General features: G+C 42.9%; 1 protein-coding gene and 1 long non-coding RNA gene across 24 annotated transcripts in view; one reads left to right on the top strand and one right to left on the bottom strand.

Annotated features, from left to right (window-relative positions):
* The window catches only part of LOC119871879, a 40,779-nt gene extending 35,387 nt beyond the window's left edge, over nt 1–5,392 (bottom strand). The window contains exon 1 of the long non-coding RNA XR_005359699.1: nt 5,287–5,392. This is a non-coding gene — a long non-coding RNA (uncharacterized LOC119871879). The remainder of the gene's footprint in view (nt 1–5,286) is intronic.
* FGGY (FGGY carbohydrate kinase domain containing) overlaps nt 1–19,900 on the top strand; it is a 414,792-nt gene that overhangs the window by 389,363 nt on the left and 5,529 nt on the right. The window lies entirely within an intron of this gene.

Below are 19,900 nucleotides of genomic sequence, written 5' to 3'. Positions count from 1 at the left end.
TGTGTACCTCTCCCTCTTTACCAGCACCACCCTAATTCCCCGCCCCTTCGACCTCTGCACCTGCCTCCTGCCAGACCAAATGCATCAAGGCAGCCAGGTGGTGGCCCATCTAGCCTCCCAGTACCCTAGGAAAGGAGACTGTGAGGTCCCCTGTGTGGCCTCAGCCTCCCTCTGGGTCCCGTCTCACCCACATTTGCCCTCGCTCCATCTGCTCCAACCACGCTGGCCTTCTCATCCCTCACGTGTGTCACTTCCCTTCCTTGTATGTGGTTCTGTCCTCTGCTGGCTGCATGCCAATGTCTGCACATCCTTTTAATGTCAGCTAAGCCATAACATACAAAACGCATGTGTGTACACATCACGCATGTTACACATACATGTATGTCATACATAACAGGAATGCCGAGACACACCCCGATACCCTGAAGCAGTCCCTGGAGCAGTCCCTGGAGTCCCTTTTCTGACAGAAAAGGGATTTAGAGACAACTGTCTGGACCACCCTTACCTCACTGCTCTTCCTCATGCTTCTGAGCAGAGGGGGCCACAGGAGGAGGCTGTGCACAAGATAATTTCTTGTTCTCCACTTGCCTCTGACCTGATGTATTATTTCTCTGTTATCTCAGATTAATTTCACTTTTTCAAATAAACTAGCAAAGATTTCTTGCCTAAACTATCAAACACAACCTCACCTGCTTGTCTGGCCATATCCAGAAACATTCATTCAAATAATTTTTGTTCTTTGGGGTTTCACTTTCCTGGGCACAGAGACTAGTCAGGAAGGAATAAGGTCAGAAACAGAGGCAGGAGACACAGGGAGGGGGGTGGGGAGAGAGAGAGAAAAAACCTCCTAGAGCAATTTGAGGACATTCACAAAAAGAGATCTGCTCCCTCCCCTACCAGCACTGAATACACGTTCCTGGTCCCCTTGAGAATCGCCCTTCCAGCCCTCACTTACCAGCCCTCATGAGTAAGGCTTAGGCCACCTTCGTTCCTTAGCCATCATCTCTCTGGTCTCCAGTAAATGCAACCCAGTCCCCCACTTTTCCCCAGCCCCCTTCAGCTCCTGAGAAAGATCTGCAGCCTGGGAATCAAAAGTCCCGAGTTCTAGGTCAAGGTTTGGCATCCACTGATTTTGTGATCTTCCCTGGGTAGTGTCCGTTTCCTCCTCTGAGGGCATTGTCAGCACCATGGCATTTCACCACTGAATCCACCATGCACAGAGGTAACCAAAGTTTGTGAGCACCTGCTTTATGCAAAGCACCATGATAGGATTAATGATCCCTTGTCCATTTACCATCCCTGCCACGCAGGCAGTACTCCCACTTAAGAGAAGGGAGAATACCACATAGGAAAATTAAGAAACCTACTCAGGGCACAGGCTGGGAAGAAAAGAGGCAGGTTTCCAACCCAGGTCCATGGCTTTCCAAGAGCTCATGGGCCATTACACTAAGGTGAGACCAAAGTATACTGTAGAGAAAGAAATCAAGATGACTTCTTACAGGGATGCCTGGGTGGCTCAGTGGTTGACCATCTGCCTTTGGCTCAGGGCGTGATCCCGGGGTCCTGGGATCAAGTCCCACATCGAGCTCTCTGCAGGGAGCCTGCTTCTCCCTTTGCCTATGTCTCTGCCTCTCTGTGCGTCTCTTATGAATAAATAAATAAAATCTTTAAAATAAAAAGAATTTTAAAAGATGACTTCTTACAAAACAAGAAATAGAGCTCATCCTGCATTCCCGTTCCTGCATTATGCAGAAGATAGGATGCCTTTCTTGGATTTTTTCTTCCATGCACACCTCTGCTCAGGAGCTGGGAAGAGGGAAAGCACACATTGGGACTTGAGGTATAAATCTATAAAAGCAGGAATCCCAGGACCCAGAGGAAGAGAAGGAAAGGGGAGAGGGAAAGCTCTGTGGGGCCTGCAGGTGTGGGAGCACACCTAGCCCAAGTCTTTTCATCCGCAACGAGCAGTCTGATGGCCAGAGAGCTATAGAGCTTATCCGAGTTAACACTATTCGCAGATGGAGAGAAGGATCTAGAACCCAGGTCTCCCAACTCCACAGAATCACCCAAATCTAATAAGCCTCCTCCTCCATTCCAAAAGAAGAACCTCCGAAACCTTAATTTTGTACCCATCTAAAAGTCGCACAGAGCAATGCTAAAGGTAACAGACGCTGCAAAAAACGTTCTCACAGCAACTCCCAGCTGAACACACAAAGGAGGAGGTCCCAGGGAACAGTGTAAGGATTGTCTAAGGGGATCTATGCTGGTGAGATTACAAAAATCATAATATACGAATAAATGAACATATGGAAGAAATCAGCAAAGCCCTCTCCTTCTTCCCATATGTAAACTCGGCCTTCGCCTAAAGTCATTAAGCAAACACAGATGCGGCCGACCCAGGCACCAGATGGCAAACGAGAGTTGGGATAAGTGGGAAAGAAAGCTTTCAGTGTTTATTCAAAGAAGGGGAAGAAGCCACGATCCAAAATGCCGCAGTTTCCACAAAATGGTCACCTGGGGTCACCAAGGCCCAAAGGTGACCAAAACAAAACAAAACACAGAAAAAACCCTGGTGTAATCATGATTGGGAAGCTGTGGGAAAACCACTGCTAACTTCGGTGAATGGAATATAGTGTCAGAAAAAAAAAAAGTGATAATGCTGCAAAACAAAGAAGGAGCAGAAGGGGACAGGGAAATGGAAGGAATTGCCTTTGGCGGAGCATTTACGAGTACCAGGAGCTTGGGCTCACTTAATCCCCACGACTCCCCTCTCAGGTATTGGCCAAATATTATAAATGAGGAGATTTCATAAATGGGCCCAGAGAGATGAGGCTCTCGGGTCACATCGCAGGAATTCCAGCCTCGCTGTTTCCAGAGCTTCCTGGGCACTGCCCCTGGCTCCGCAGCTCGGATTTCTCATCTCTTATCCTGTTGTCAGACCGTGTAATATTTGACACAGAAAACATGGTCCTTGAAAGATTCCATTCAGCCCATCATCGCCGAGCGGCCAGCCCCTGGGAGCACACATGGCCTCTGTCCATGTGGCACGCACAGGGGAGGTCATATGGCACCATCTCCCCCATCGGCCCACACCACTAGCCATGGGTAAGGTGACCTGGTCAGGTGCTGCTTTAAGGAGAGGCCAGAGCAGACGTAGAGTGAGGAACAGAGCGTGCCTGAGAACTTGGCTCCACTTTAATTTCAGAAAAGACACTCTGTGCTTTCCTCATCTTAGCCCACTTCACCTCTTAGCTTGTACATCCAGGATGAGCTTCTGTTGTGAAAATACCCAAAGGCATCTATGCTTTTCAGTGTGTATGAATGTATATATACATGGAGAATATAGAGGATTCTATCTGTAGGGGTCGAGAATTCCAATAATGCAACTATTCGTTTGCTTGTGGATGCAACAGTAGGGTGGAAAATGCTTTCAAGCTAGACAGACGTGTCTCCTGACTCCACCACTAAACCCGTTGTCTTGGACAAGCTGCAGTACCGCTTTGAGTTTCCGTTTCCTGGCCCATCAGACAGAGTTAACATGCATTCTGAAGGGCTGGGTGTATTTTCCTCCTGCCCCCTCTTCTCTCATTCCACATGGCCAGGGTCCATATGACCATTTTATTTTTCTAATTTTTTCTCCATTATTTTTATCTTACCACATCCCCATCCAGGATGGATCCAGCCTTCCTAAAGGCCACTGAGCACTGTAAGAAGATGCTGTACAACCACAAAGCAGGCTTGTGTTATTGTATATTGTCCCCAGACTGCCTCCCTCACCTGGTGTGTAGTTGGGTGTGTAGTTGGCCAGGGAGAGGCTCCAGTAGGTGCCTGGAGGAGAGATGGAAGATATGGGTTCCCTCCTTGCTGGGTTGCCGCAGGTTAGCTGATCCATCCACCATGGGCCACCATCCCTACAGATGACCTCTCCCTCCGGCATTCCCTCTGGATGTTGGGAGTCTCTCACTCTCCTTGCTCCTTTGGGCCAAGAGGCAGTAGGGGCTCCCCACTGTTGCTAGTCATAGGGTACTGTTTCTTTTCCTAAATCTTCTTTTAAATAAACCCAGTATTGAGTTTTTTTTTTTTTTTTTAATTTTTTTTTTTTAATTTTTATTTATTTATGATAGTCACAGAGAGAGAGAGAGAGAGGCAGAGACACAGGCAGAGGGAGAAGCAGGCTCCATGCACCGGGAGCCTGATGTGGGATTCGATCCTGGGTCTCCAGGATCGCGCCCTGGGCCAAAGGCAGGCGCCAAACCGCTGCGCCACCCAGGGATCCCCAGTATTGAGTTTTGTCTCAATTGCCCAACATGAGAGTCCATCTATTTCCTGATGGGAAGCTAACATGTCAGCTCAATTGCCTGTTTTCTGTAATAACTTCATCAAACCTCCCGGATTCCCAGCCACATCTTTCCTCTCGCATTCAGACATAGGACCTCCTTATTCTCAGCTGCCACCTACCTTAAAGAGACAACAGAAGCCATTAGAAAGACACCTGCCATTAAATCTTACATCCAATGGCGTGCCACAGTTGGTTCACACCTGGCAGGAGAGCTGACTGCGCAGGTCTCTTCCCGAGTGCGCTCTGTGTTCACTGATATCACATTAGTAAATGGAAGGTGGCCACAGCAGGCTTTACACTAGCAGAATTGGCCAATGCTACAAAGTAGGGCTTTTTAATTTTGTTTTGATTTTAGGTTTTTTTGGTAGAGCCAGTTGTTAACATTTATCAGCACATCACTGCTCATATCCAGATTCAGACTTTTTCTCCTTCACATTTATTGTAATGGAAGAGATTATAAAGGAAGAGCCTGTTTGTCGGAGGCTCCTCCATTCCCACCCCCCTTCTGACAGCCCACTGAATCCGTTATCCTCTCACTCCTCTCTATTAGCTAGCTCCTTCTCGGCAGCATTGGAATGTGCTCTAGACTTGTGCTGTCCCATACAGCCGCCACCAATCGAATGTGGCTACTGAACACTTCAATGTGGCTAGTGCGGTTTGAAATGTAGAGAATTACACACCAGATTTCAAAGAGTCACTATGAATAAAAGGACATAAAATATCTACTAATTGTATTGATTACTTGTGAAATGATGATATTTATAATAAGGTATAATAAGTTAAATAAAAGGTAATAAAATTACTCATTTCTTTTCACTTTTTAAAGTGACCCCTAGAAAATTTTAAATTACATAGCTCACATTATTTCTTTTGGACAGTGCTACTACACACGCTCTCATCTTAAACAAAATCCTCTCTCCTGTGTGTCAGCCCCATCCAATTCTTACCTTCTCACAATCAAAAGTATTTTAAAAGATGGCTATCTCCGTTGTCCTGATTTTCTCACCAGCACCCTCTGCCTCCTTAACCAAGGATGATCAGCTCTTTACTTCCACAATTCCAGCCAAAATTGTACTAGCCTCAGTCAGTAATGCTATCCTAGACCATTGCTCAGCACAAAGGGCTTTTCAGTCCTTACCCTGCTTTACCTTTAGCAACATTTTGCAACAAGGAACACTCCCTGTATTGACACATTCTTCCATTGATGGCACAGTCTGTGATTTTCCTCCTGCTGTTCTGAACACTGCTTTCCAAATTCATTTGCCAGCTCCCCTCTGTCCTCTGCACAACACTGTATGTTGGTCTTCTAGATAATTCTATCCGTCTCATCCACTTCTAAGGACTCATTTACTATCTGTAGCCCACAGCTCAGCAGCTGTCCATATAACATGTCCACTTAAAGGGCTCTTAGGTATCTGGATTGAAGCGTGTTCAGGTGAATTCATCATCTACACCTTTGCCTACAAAACTGGCCCCGGCCTATTCGTGGCACAGTCTATAAATGGCACCACATCTACTCACTCTCCTCTGCCAGAACCTCAAGGACATTTTGAACCCACACTCTCCTTCCCTTCCACTTCAGTCTCTCATGGTCACTTTCTAAACTACTTCTCATGTCTCTTGAATTCTTACACTTGGCTTTAATTCCACACTCACCACCCTAGTCTGGGTTATCATCACCTCTCACCTGGCTGGTTTGCTTGCCACCATTTTTACCTTCTCTAATGCATTGTCCACATATGAGCCAAGGTGATCTTTTACAAACGAATAGGATTGCTCTTGCTTAAAACCCTCCAATGGCTTTCTCTTCACTTTGGCATAATGATTTACAAGACCAGTCAAATTCTGACTCCTGTCTTCATTTGTAACTTTGGCTCTGGTCACTCTTTCTGTTCATTCTATCTACTCTTGGACTTCTTTTAGTCCTTTGAATACACCATAATATTTCAATGTCAAGTATGCATTCTGTGCAGCCTAAATGCCTCTTCATCAACTTTATTTATGGGGCCAACTCCTTTTACACTGCCAGGTCATTCCCTAACTCCCAGACTAGCTTTATCTCCCTCTGGCCCTCTCCTCTAGCATCTGCATTCCTCTAGGAGACCCTAAGCTCCATGAGGTCCAGGGATCAGAGCTGCCCAGCTCACTGTTGTGTCCACAGTGCCTACCTAGCACAATGCTTGGGGTATACAGCAGGTATTCAGTCACCATTTGTTAGACCACAAAACCAACATCTGGCTCAGACTTGCCATTTTGGAGAAAATGAAACTGGGATCCAATGAAAGGAAACAACTTGTTCAGAATTAGAGTTTAGACCAAGGTTAATGCAGGACCAGAGCCTCCTGATTTCTGGATCAGTTCTCTTTCCAGTACATCATGTGCCTGTCCATGATTTAGTAAGCAGAGGGAAGTGGACTGAATTCCCCATGTCCGTGAAAACCACAGCAAGCCCATTTTCGTAAACACAGCTGACACAGTTGTTGTTTTCTTTGTTTGTTTTAGGTAAAAGGCCTAGAAGTCCAATCTAAAAAAAGAAAAAAAAAAAAAAAACAACTTCCATGTTTCTAAACCTAGAAGCTCCTAAATTTTTATTCCCCACAGCCCCCGTTCTGTTCATTATTCATCTTCTTTCCCCTCATGAACCAGAGGCATCAGCTGGTACTCAGTGTTGGATGGTTTCTTCATTCCGTGCTCTTTATCATTCCCAGGCAGCATGTCACATGTAACAGAAGATTCGGAAGGACTATCTTTAAATAGTAGCACTCAAGAACATATCATAGGATCCTGTGTAGTGCTAGGGCTGAGATGAGTGTAATAATTATACAAGTAACCCCAGTTTTTACTAATTGTACTAATTTAAATGCTGTACATGCATTTTATTTTTATCTTAGTAACTTTGTGAGTAATTCTATGATTTCTGTTTTTGCAGATGAGTAAACTGAGGCACAAAGAGGTTAGTAAATTGGCCAAGCCATTCAGTTAGAAGAGCCAACGTTCCAAACTAGTCGGTCCAGAGCCTATGAACTTAGCTGTGACATCTGACAGTTGAAGAATATGTTGAACTGACAGGAAACACCAAGTTTCACTGAGGGAGATCCCAAAGTTGCTTTTTACAGATTCCTGACTTCTGATCCATTGGTTATTTCATCAATCCATCTACTCATTCATTTTGTTCATTCTCTCAGCATGCATTTAGTGAAAAGTCACATTATATCAGTTACTGGGAATACTGGCAAAAGTTGATGGTCTCTATCCTCTTAGATCTCATAGTCTAGTTGGGGAGACATATAAGAAAAGAGGTGTTTGTCCTAATGTGTGCTCAGCGCTAAGAAAGGAGGAAACCATGGGGCTCTGGAAATAAAGAAAAGCTTATAAGCCAAACTGGAAGGACAGCACAGTAAAGTATCCAAGATTTGCATTCCACTCCTTTCCCTCTCTCTGACTTCGGTCTCCTCTCTCCCCTCCTGTCTTCCCAGTTTCCCTCCAGCCCTTCTCCTGCTTTGGTCCTCTGGTGCCCTCCTTGGCCTACCCAACTCTGGCTTTTGTTTCAAGCTCCCTCCTGTCTTTTCCCTGCTGAAGTTGGTTTGAAATGAATTCTGGCTTTTCCAGAAGGACTCCTATACTGCAAAGAGTCAGTGGCCAGCCCCAACAGCTAAACCAGTGTGTCCAGAATCTACCCTTTAATATGACTTTGGCCTAGGAGACTTGGAGATCCAACACAGGGAGCTTTAGAGCGTATGGAGGGATGGGTGGGTGGATAGATAGTCTGTGTATTAGATAATTTGGTTATTTACCAACCTAACCTAAACACAGAGAAATTAGCCCTAGCAGCTACCCAACATTCCTTGCACCTCAGTCATTGTGTGCTATATTAATACTGTCATGTTTTGATTTTCTTGCTGCTAGTTATGGTTCCTGATCCGTTGGCCAGAGAATCTTGTCTGTATAGAATTAACTTTGAGGCAGGTAATATAAGTTTCTAAGGTGTTCAAACTCTTGAAAACTTTCCAGATGTTGTGCTTTCTTGAGTGGCAATCACCCATTGGCCTCCTTTGTCCTAAAGGAGATTTCTCTCTTCCAGCCATAAATGAAGCATATACTGGCCAAATGATTTCTGTGAATTAGAGGTACCAATTAAATTTTACTAAGAGAGTATTTGTGATGATTCTTGTTGGTCAATGTGTTTGATATAATAAATGGTGGATTATACCCTAGCTACCAAAGAAATTAGAGCCAGAAGGGGTCTGTGCACAGATTGAAAGAAAAAGGAGAGGCTTGAGAATCTTGATACTACCATGAGGTGAAGAAGGACCTTTGGTAGGAATGATGGGATAAAGGAGAGAATTAGACTGATGGGCAGTTGAAGCCAGAAGGTGGCTATTAGAGCATTGGGATATACATAAATGTACCAGTACCAGTTGGTGATGAGTTTCAGAGTTTGGCTGTGGGGATGAATGCTGGAGTAAAGTGGAGATGAATGGTCCTGGAGTTGGAAGCATTTTGAAGCCATAAGACTCAAGCATTGGATAGGTCATGTAAATTGATACTTAAGTTTTCCAAGATATTGACAAATCTCCAGGTAGATGGGAAGACTAGGTGATCTGGGTCTCAGCTTCATTTAACATAGGGATGCAAGCAAGAGGCCAAGGGTGACAGCAGTGAGCTGCATTGGATGTGCCCATGATCGTATATCTATCACCAGATGGTATAAACCTCAAACGAGCAAAGCTTTTTGCTTGCAGATGGAGGAATAATTGTCTGGAAATGATTATACGGAGCCATGAGAATATTGACACCCAACACCTTCACTAGCCCACCCACTCCACCAACCTGAAATGTACCCAAATATATGCTTGTCAACTCTTGCCTTTTAATAAAGCTTCTAGGTAAACAGGGCTTGTTTCAGTTGATGGGTAGATAGTGGTCTTAATGATAACTTTAGATTTAAGCATTTAATCTACAAAACAAGCCTATAAAATAAGTATTAAAGCTCCCATTTTCAAAATGAAGAATATGAGACTCAGAGCACTAAATGGTAGAGCTAGCATTTGAATTATGGTCTCTGTATCACTGAAGTCTTTGTTTTACAGTGAATGGTTAAGATTCGAAAGCTGTGTGTTTTCCTCATATTTCAAGTGGGGATATAAAGTAGGTAAAATGTTTAATACTGTGCTAGGCCATAGTAAGTACTATGTTAGCTACTACTACTAATTATTATTATTGTTGTTGTTGTTGATTTATAGTTATTATTATTGTTATTTGAGTTCCAGAACTCTCAGAAATATCAGCAGGACCCTTTTTCCCCAGTCGATAATAGATCATTAGATGGGTAATGGCTTACCGTTTTGACATCTGTAGTCTGATGCTTGTAGTAAGAAGCTTGATATTTTGGCTTTTAGAAAACCCAGAGGAGGCAAGTCGAGCTCAGGTAAGGAGGAAGAATAGTTGCTCACCTATTCATATTTGGACCCAACCCCTAAGCAGCCAGGCCACATATTAGGACCCCACCTCAGAATATTGCAGCAATGGTAGGTAGCCTTCCCTATTGTAGAAACACTCCCCTGTGCTAGTTTGTTGTGGTTAAATTTGGAGTGAGACTACGCCTTACTGGAGAAACACAGTGGGCATGTTGCCTCTCAGAGTGGGCCGAGTAAAAGCCTAATAAAATATATCACAGAGTAATTGCTTCACTTGTCAACTGGGAGTTAATCAAAAAAAGACACGTGCATGAAACCAACAGATTGCAGACCTGGCAAGACTTTAGAAATAACTTAATCCAACCCCTTCATTTTACTGATAAGGAAAGGGAGTCCCAGGGAGGGGAAAGGTCTCACTCAGGGCCATACAGCTGGCAGGAATTTTGTTTGTTTCAAAAATTAATATGAACAATCTTTCTCTACATCAATGAATCCACCTTCCTGCCTTTGTAAACACAATATAATGACTATAATTGAATTTGTCTTTGACAGTGGAGAAAGTAAGCTTTTAGGGTCTTACAGGGCCCTAAAGACATCAGGGGAAGATAAATTGTCACGGACTAACCCAAAGATCTGCAAATTGACTGGCTGTGGAATAAGGAATAAGCCTGGTCTTATTCATGAGTTAAGGCAAGTTTTAAATCCTACCTAAGCCACATATTAGCTTAGGCAAGTCACTTAACCTCTGTGAGCCTCTGTTATAAATTTAGATAATAAGGCCTTTGTCACAGAATGTTTGTGAGCATTCAGTTGAGGCAAGTCATACACAGTGCCTTACTAAAATAAGAATCAAATAAGTATATATGTTCAGCTAATGTTTAACTAATGCCCTGCTAAACACAGAGATACATCAATGAATGAGAAAGCCAAGGACCCTGCTTTGATGGAGCTTAGATTCAGGAGGGAGAAGCAGAGGTGAGGGCCACAGAGGAAGAGGGGGACAGTAAATGAAGATGCACATAAATTAGCAATATAATTTCAGGTGATGCTAAGTGCTAGGAAAGGTTTTAAAGAGAAGAAAATGAGGTGATCTGATAGATGTTTGGTAGAAGTGGACTGTTTCAGCCAAGTGGCAAAGTCTGGCCTCTTCAAGATTTTTTTAAAAATTTTATTTATTTATTCATGACAGAGAGAGAGAGAGAGAGAGAGAGAGAGGCAGAGACACAGGCAGAGGGAGAGGGAGAGAAGCAGGCTCCATGCAGGGAGCCCGATGGGGGACTCGATCCCTGGTCTCCAGGATCACACCCCAGGCCGAAGGCGGCGCCAAACCGCTGGGCCACTAGGGCTGCCCTGGCCTCTTTAAGATTGTATTTGAAGACACCCTAAATTATATGAACAATCCAGACAGTCGAACACCCAGAAGGGCATTCCTGGCAGACCAAGAGCAGGCAGGAACGAACTTGCTATGTTCAGTCAATAGCAAGATGCCAGTGGTTTCCAGCATGACCAGGACAGTGAGTGAAAGAAGGTTGAAGATGACAGCAAAGCACGATCTGGAAGTTCTAGTCCATTCTGCAAAAATCTGAATTTCATTCAAAAGGCAGCGGGGGTCCATTGCTGTGTTTAGTAGTCAAAGCAACTAATAGGAAAAAAAAAAAAAACTAAAGATTTTATCTCCATCCATGATTCCTGGCACACAGATCCAAGGAATCTCTGGCATGAAAAATGATATATACTTTTGCATACTGATGAGATGACTGGTGCCTGGGGATCACAGACAGCTTCCACTTGGGTTGATTCAATCAGTGGCTAATGATTTTTATCAATCAAGCCTATGTAATGAAACCTCCAAAAAAAAAAAAAACCCTGAACAACAGGGTTTGGAGAGCTTTGGGTGGTGTACCCCACAGGGCGTGGGAGTGCCCACCCCCTCATCCCCAAACCTTGCCTATGCATCTCTTCTATTTGGCTGTTACAGAATCATATCCTTCATAATAAACCAGTAATAGTAAGCGAGCTGTTTTCCTGGGAGCTGCTCTGGCAAATTATCCAATCCAAGGTGGGATGGCTGTTCATGAGAACCCCCAGTTTATAGTCAGAAGTACAGGAGGGACTTGTGACACATTGACATGGCAGGTAGTCATGGAGGACTGAACCCTTAAACCTATAGAGTTGAACGCTAACTCTGGGTGGTGTCAGAATTGAATTGAATTGAATTGTAGGACAGTTGTTGTTTGTTGGTGTTTGGAGAGGTGCAAGATTGATTGGTGTGAGGGAAAACCTCCACATGTGATGTCAGCAGTACTCTGTGTAGAAAAAGCCCAGAGAGACTTAACTCACTCATGGATTCATTCAACAAGTCATTATGGATTACCTATTCTGGCTGGGCACAGTTTTCAGTACAGTAAATAAATCCAGTCAACCCCCCTGGCCGCGTGAAGTTTGTATGCTAGTAGGATAATAAATATGTAAAAATGTATGGAGCATTTTCCATGTACCAGTACCATTCTGAGTGCTTTACCTGAAATAACTCATGATCCTCACAGCAGTCCAGTGAGAGGTGTATTATTACTATCCCCATCTTTAGAAGGGGAAACAGAAGTTCTTAGAGAAGTTAAATCATTTGTCCCTGATGATATAGCCAGTATAAGTGGTAATGCCCAACTCCAGACTCTGGCAGTCTGCTATAGTCAGTCTATCGTTTTAATCACTGCACTATATTTTCTATTCCTGAAAAATCACTCTGACTGGCCCTGGGGCCATTAGGGGCTATTAATTAAGTCAAGAGACTAGTCAGGACGTGGTGGTTCAGAGAGGGGGATTGCTGAAATTCTTAGCAGCGCTGCAAGAAGGTATTATCATTCCCACTTTATAAATGGGAAAACTGAGGTTTAGTTCACACATCGGGTAAGTTAGCAGAACCCAGATGCAATGCCAAGCCTATCTCCAAAACCCAGTATCTTTCCACTAGCATCTCCATCTCTTGAAGCATTGCAGAGCCTCTGCACACCCCATCCTTTATGATCAGGAGGCTAGTATGAGGTGTATTTGCAGTCAAGATTGGGAAGCTGGGCGCTTCAATTTTGTTTCTCTGTTTGGTAGGCATTATGTAATTAAAGTTACATAAAATATGAATATTCCAACACATTCACTCATACATGTTTATAGGTGTTTCTTCTTTTTTACAATTTTTGGATTGATATACATGTACATAAAGCAAAAACACACAGATCTTAAGCACACAGTTTGATGAGTTTTGATAAATGTGTACACCCATGTAATCACTACCCCTAAACAAGAGCTATGTGTGAATGTGTGTGAGTAGATAGGTAGGTGGGTATGTAAATATATAGATAGAACTTAAAATTATAAGTGAAGTGAAACTCTTCACATCATGATTAATGATTAGGACTTCTCCCACTCTTCCTTTCTCCCATTCCTTCTTGCTTCTAAATTGACCTTGTTGTCATCAGTGCATGGAGGTTACACAGAATACCAGGTGCAGGTCAAAAGATGACTGTATCGAAAAGAAAAAAAAAAACAAAATAAATAAAAGAACAACTAGCCATTTCTTCATGTTTGTTGGAGGAACAAAATCACATTGCTATACTTTCTGTTTTTCTATGGAGGGGTCATGTGCTTCAGCCCACACATTACCATGTGAACTTGTTTTCCAGTAAAATGACTCAGAGTTCGTCAAGAAGGCAGATTCATGTATTCAGAGCTATGTGTCAGCATCTCTGGAAAAAGGTACAATGTACTATACTGGCATATTGTGCACATGCACATACACACACACACACACACACACACACACACACACACTTGCAATTTTCACCCAGGGAGTTCACACAATTAATAAGCAGCAGAAATGAGATTTGAACTCAAGCTTAGGGGACTCATTCAAGGGCCAGGCTTTTTGTATTAGAGGGAAGAGAGGAGCATCAAGTCTGAGTGTGGGGCTAAGCGATGGCTTGGAGTTAGAACTGGACTTGAATTCTGGCTTTACTACGTATTGGCTTTATGACTTTGGGCAAATGACTTGTACTTTATTCTCCCCTGATTCATAAAATGGGGATAGAGATGATATCAATGTCATAAAATCATATTGAATTCAGACTAAAAAGGTCACATACATAAAGCAATTAGCTCAGTCCACAGCCTAAAACAGTAAGCACCTGGGAAATGTTGCCTTGAACCAGTAACATAGCAGTGGCCGTGGGAGTTGACTGCTAAATCAACGGATGCCACATTTTTGAATCAGTCAAAAACATTTCAAGCTTGCATCCTCAGTACGTGGAGACTCACTGATGGAAAGGCATAGGTGTGTTCTACTGTACTTGTAGATTATATACACTGTAAAGCAGATGAAATATAGCTGAAGTAAAATATTTCCAATTCTTGCCTATTATGATATTTTCATATTAACACTATACAATACCTAAGGCTGTATTACATATCTAGAGCCAGATGGGTTTCTAATGATTTCTAAAGTCTTTTGATGATTTCTGAATGACTTTGTGTATGCCTGTGTATCTATATCTCAGGCAGTATTCTAGATCATTTTCATTTCTTCGCAGTTTTTATCTTATCTGACCAGGTCTTCATTGCTTTTTATATTCTAATATGAAGAGCTAGTACCAAGGGAAAGTGTCACTATTTTCTTATTTACTTGGATCTGAATTATCACCATTACCTTTAATCCATTGACTAAATCTTTTTCAGCTGCTTGTCCATTTTATGAAGGTTAGCTTAAATAAAACAAGGTAATAAAACTAAAAAAGCACTTAACTAGAGCATGTAAGTGACAACATGGAGCAGATCTCTGGATGCTGGGACCCCATGGCAATCACCGTGCTGTCATCCCCTGTATGGCATAGAAATCCCATACTTCTTTTAAGAAACCTGACACATCTTATGTGACTCATATCTACCCAATATGTACACCAACTGACCAATCTGGTGACAATCTGCCTATTAAATGCTGGTAAAGCTTAACTAATTTCTTTAGACTAGAAGTCACATAAATGGCACTTTTAGTGTTTTCTCCTGGAGTCCTAATGGCGTATCTTGTGCACTCCCTGGAGTACATGTATGCCATTTCAGAAACACTGGCTTACATGGTCTTACATTGCCCCTGTTATGAAAGTCCTCACCTTTTCATTCAGCAGCTCAGCAAACATTAACCAAGCACGTATGAGAACTAGGACCATGCTAGGCTTGACATCTGCAATCACATGGTTCTTGTCTTTGGGGGAATGCACAGTAGAGCTCCCACCAGGCTAGGTCCTGAGTATTCTTCCCTGAAGACTGACTCTGGACACTCCCAAACATGCCATGTCCTTTAGTGCCTAGGTCTAGACTACCCGATAGCCTTCCCAAATTCTTAAGGCCACTGTTTTGCTTCCCCTGGCTAGGGGAGAAGGTACTAGATCCCCCATTCCTCAAATTGCCCGTAGTAGTGTGTCAGCCACTCATGGGATCCCCTCTTCTCCAAGGGTATTGAAGAGCCCCTTTCTTCCCTTACCTTAATTTCCTTGCATAACTCACCCCAGTGAAGCCTAGTGCCCTTTGCTAGCTCCCAAGCCAGGCCATAACACATGAGAACTGGGTGTTTCCCATGCCCACGCAGGCCTGGTGATTACTGGTGCTATGGCCCAAGAAGTGGTGAGCAGTGTGTGTGGACTGGTATCTCAGCCTTGACACGGCAGGGAAGGGTCAAACCCCATGAATGCAGTCTTTCATGACCATGGTACAGGGCCCCTATTTTTTCCTACAGAAACCCTTGACTTGCTTTCAGAAGTGACGATCAAATGTGAACTTTCATGGTTTATTTATAGCTCTGCCTTATAGAGAGAAAGAAAAGAAGTGATTAAAATGCGATTTTACAAAATATTTTGTTTTTAAAAAGCATTCATTGTGTGGGCAAAAAGGAAAGAGAAAAGTCACTGTATTCATTGTGCTGTCTAGACTCTCAAACAAAGAGGGTAGCGTGCTGCAAATTAAGATTGTCCAGCTCCTGCCTGCTGACAAAAAGTAGGAATTTTGAGGCCAACTTCAAACAAACCCTTTTGAACAGAAATATATTGTGGGGGGGTGACTATATTTAGCACGTGTCAGCATTCCCATAATAAATTCATATTGTTATGCTGTGGTCATTTCCAGATTTATTGCAGCCAGTGGGTTCCTGAGGTTTTGGCTTTATATTAGTTATTTGGAGAAATGAGAAAAGCCAGCAGTGCTGTGTCTGATGACAGCAGTGATTCTCCGGGCATCCTCCTTATTGTGTCCAATACCCGTAAGGAGCCCTGCCCCCCAGGAGACGGGATGAGCACGAGTTGTTTTGAGTGCCTATCTAAGCATAACATTTTTTTTTTTTTAGAATGCAGTATTTTTTTATTATCCTTAAATTATCAAATCCACGTATGCCACTGTAGAAAATTTAGAAAAGACAAAAAAGAGAGAAAAAAAATTGCAACCCATGCTCTTGAACCTGTTAACGTTCCGATATATTTTTATCCAGTGTTTATTGTGTGTATATAACTTGTGGTTAGGACAAACACGATTCTTGAGATAGAAATGATAAACAACTGACTTTTTTACTCCCACCACCCCCTAACATTTAGGCAATAGAGCAAGTTTTTCTTCGCTCTGGTTAAAAATCCTGGTAGTTGTATTGTTTTCTTAGATAAGTACAAAGTCGATCCTAGGTAATATAAGTTTTATGGTCTCCTTAAGTTGTGAGACATAGCCCAAACTCAGATATTAGATTATCAACGAATATGTAATAATCATCATATGAGTTTTCATTCAAAGATGAGACATCTCCCCACTTCCCATTTGGGGTCTGCTACACATGAGAAGACGTAGCTGGGATTGGTCTTCTCTCTTCCCTGCTGACTCCCTCTGAAGCATAATCATTTTTGTTTTGTTTTGTTTTGTTTTGTTTTTTCTTATTCCTTTGAGGTAGTTGGAGAGTATACAGGAAGAGAGATCAAGGGTTTAGAAAGTTCTTGTCTGATCAGTTCCCTTAGCCTATTAGGTGTTTGTAGCCAGGCTCCATCACAGAATTTGTTTTGGAAATTCTCTACTTGTAGAAACCTCTCACTTTTCTTGCCCTTGTTAATGCTACCCTACTCTAGTTGACTGTTTTCCCTTCATTCCTAAGACACGGAATAAATCATCTCAAGCCTTATGCACACTCCCACTGCCTCATGAGGTGGCCATATTGGATGGTATCTGAGACAATCCATGACAGCTCTCTCACATGTGGGCCACCGAGGGTCCATGGGAACCAGCCATGCTTTTTGGAGCCTGACAGACTCTGACAGTGCTGGCTGATTCCAGTGCTGGCTCCTCCACTTCTACACTGAAGCTGCCGGCCAGCCCTTCTCTTCCAGATGGGAATTCCACTCAGTCCATTGTGTCCCACAGTGAACACATATCAGGTTCCCTGTTGTTCTCAGTAAAGCCCCGCTCTCTTGACTAGCCAATGGGGAGACTCACTCCTCCCTTGAAAGTAGACCTGATGATACACAATAAAACAACAATTTGCTCCTACAAATCTCTCTCTGTTCTTCCATGTGGGTGAAAGTTTTAAGAGTTGATTAATGGGTCCTCAACGACCCTTTTTTTTTTTTTTTTACAGATTCTTCAGGGTGGTCTGTTTCCAGCTCACTTTGGTATCTTATATCTGTCAACTTTAGATCTCAGCCAAAACTTCCATTTTCACATTTTGTCACATGTATGACCCTTAAGTTCATTCATCTCATAGACATTCCCTGAGTACACACGATATACCAGATGCTGAGTTTGGCAGAGGAAATAATTATCACAGTTCCTGTCTTAAGGAACTCATAGACTCGTCAGGGAGGCTGGTGTGTTAACAAAAAATTGTGGTACTATGTCATAAGTGCTATGGTAGATGGTAGCACAAGTTGCAGGGGGAGCAAATAATTCAATCTAGGTGGGAGGTAGGCGGCAGGGATGAGTCAGAAAAAGCCTCCTCAGTGGAGTCAATACCTGAGCTCAGTTTACTGTTTAAAGCTATATTTGTTTAGGGGACAAAATAACCTCTTTTAAAGCCTTGAGAATCTCTAGTGCTGGTGTTTATTTCTCGATAATTTATTTTACAAACAGGCAAAGGTAATGCGAAGAAGGGAAGAAAGCCCTATGGGCTGCCATTGTATTTCAGTGGGAAAGGAAGGGACATTTTATGGAGCAGCTTCTATAATACAGGTTTGCCGGGTCCCACCCATGAAGGCCATCTTGGAATGTCATCTCAAGGCCTCGGCATAAGCTCAACCCAGAGTAGTATTTCCCAAGGGCGTTTTCAGAATTCCAAGGAGGTAGAGGAAGCAGAAGCCAGTCTGGGAGCCCTGCAGAGTGTCACTCCAAAAGAAGAAGTGAGGACAGACTAGAGGACAAGCGCCAGAGTTGGTGACGGGGGATTGCTGAGGCCATCTCCACAAGATGTGGGGTTTACTTGAAGGGAATTGGAACTTAAGTCTGTGAGGGAAAATACAGGGTGAGCAGAGCTCTTAAAATATCCTTGTGAAGTGGAATAGCAGCAACCTCACTAAGATGTGTTTGACTATTTATCCCTCCACAAAATGGCCCCAGATTGTCTTTTTTTGGTTCTTTTAACCATGGTTTCCTTTTCGGTAATTTTTCATAATTTAGAAAATCTCCTTCTTCCTTAAGACTGCCATTTCTTTCTGTTGTCACTGTGCTTGCCAACCTCAGCATCTCTGATTCCTAGTCAGCACTTTTAAATCCGTTGAGGGCTAGGAAACCAGAGAACTCCTTCAGAATGTTCTTGCCATCGTTGGGGAAGAGTTGCTAGAGCATCCTAGCCAGAGTAGAAAGTATGTATAAATGGTTGGTAGATGAGAAAATACTAAGTTTCCTAACCCTTGAATAACTACTGAAAAGAAGTTCATCCACTTCTAGCAAGGTGTTTATCACCCTCTCCTTTGATCAGAGTAAATGTCTCTTCCACTCTATGGTGAGCTCTGTGATGAAAGGGCCCATGTAATCTTCATCTCTGCTTTCTATATATGTTGAATGCTGCACTCAACACATACAAGGGACTTGGATTTTTTTTTTTTTAATGAATATTTTAGGTGTTAAGTAAACAGTAAAAAGATAAAGCTCCTGGCCTCATGTAGCTTGCATACTGGGTAGGGCAAGGAGTAAGAGGAACTTAAGAAACATGTAAACCAGTAAATACATGGCATACCAGAAGGGAATCAGTGGTAAATAATACATGTAACATAAAACTTATATAATAGATACATAAATTATTTCTTCCCCAACTACTATGTAAATTTTCGCAAGACAGAGAGTATATCTAATGCAAATCTAACATAATGTCTGGTACATAACAATTAGTAAATATGTGGAATAAAAAGGTGTATATATGTGACCCCAGGATGACTACATCTTTAACAATGAGTTCAATAGCCATTCCTAAGGCAGGCCTATCTGAGAAGCTGTGTCATGCCATTGCTTGTCATCTCCCTAGTCAAGTCTGTTGGACTCCAAAGTTTGGGTTCACTCCATTCCTTCTAACTTTTCCATTGCCTTACCAGCTTTAGGAGACTGCCTAAGAAAGCCTAACCCTCTCATTCCTATAATGGAGCCCACACGAGCTGTGATTGGTCTTGATGCCACACATATCAGCCATGTCCACACAGACGCTGCAACTCAATGTCTACCTGATTGCCCCATTGTAAAGACAGGAATGTCCTAAAGTCACAGTCCACAGCTCAAGTAAATTAGACTCAGCCCAGAGGCCTCACACCTGTGTTCACAGTTTTAGAGAGTGCTGGAATAAGGCCTTATGTTGAACAGAAGAACTCTTAAGTATGTTATCCTAAAGAGCAGGTGTGAAGTGGGGGTCCAGGGTCCACCTAGTTATTGTTATCTTGAGTTTAAGTAAACAATGGCCTTAGTGACTGATTGCATTGCATTGTTAAGGCCTTGTGTCCAGGTAATGATAAGGGAAAATCGTTTCCTCCCACCACTCCCTTCAGGTGATCACAAAGGTGCTTTGCCTTTGGGGTTAGTTAGGCCCTGGAGCCCTCAGTACTCAATCATGTATTAAGCCAAGGCTGTGTGGCTTTGGCTTAAACATTGATGT

Source organism: Canis lupus, chromosome 5, assembly GCF_011100685.1.
Source record: "Canis lupus familiaris isolate Mischka breed German Shepherd chromosome 5, alternate assembly UU_Cfam_GSD_1.0, whole genome shotgun sequence".
Taxonomy (NCBI): Eukaryota; Metazoa; Chordata; class Mammalia; order Carnivora; family Canidae; genus Canis; species Canis lupus.
Note: the sequence above shows the minus strand (reverse complement) of the source record. Positions and strands in the feature narration are given on the sequence as shown.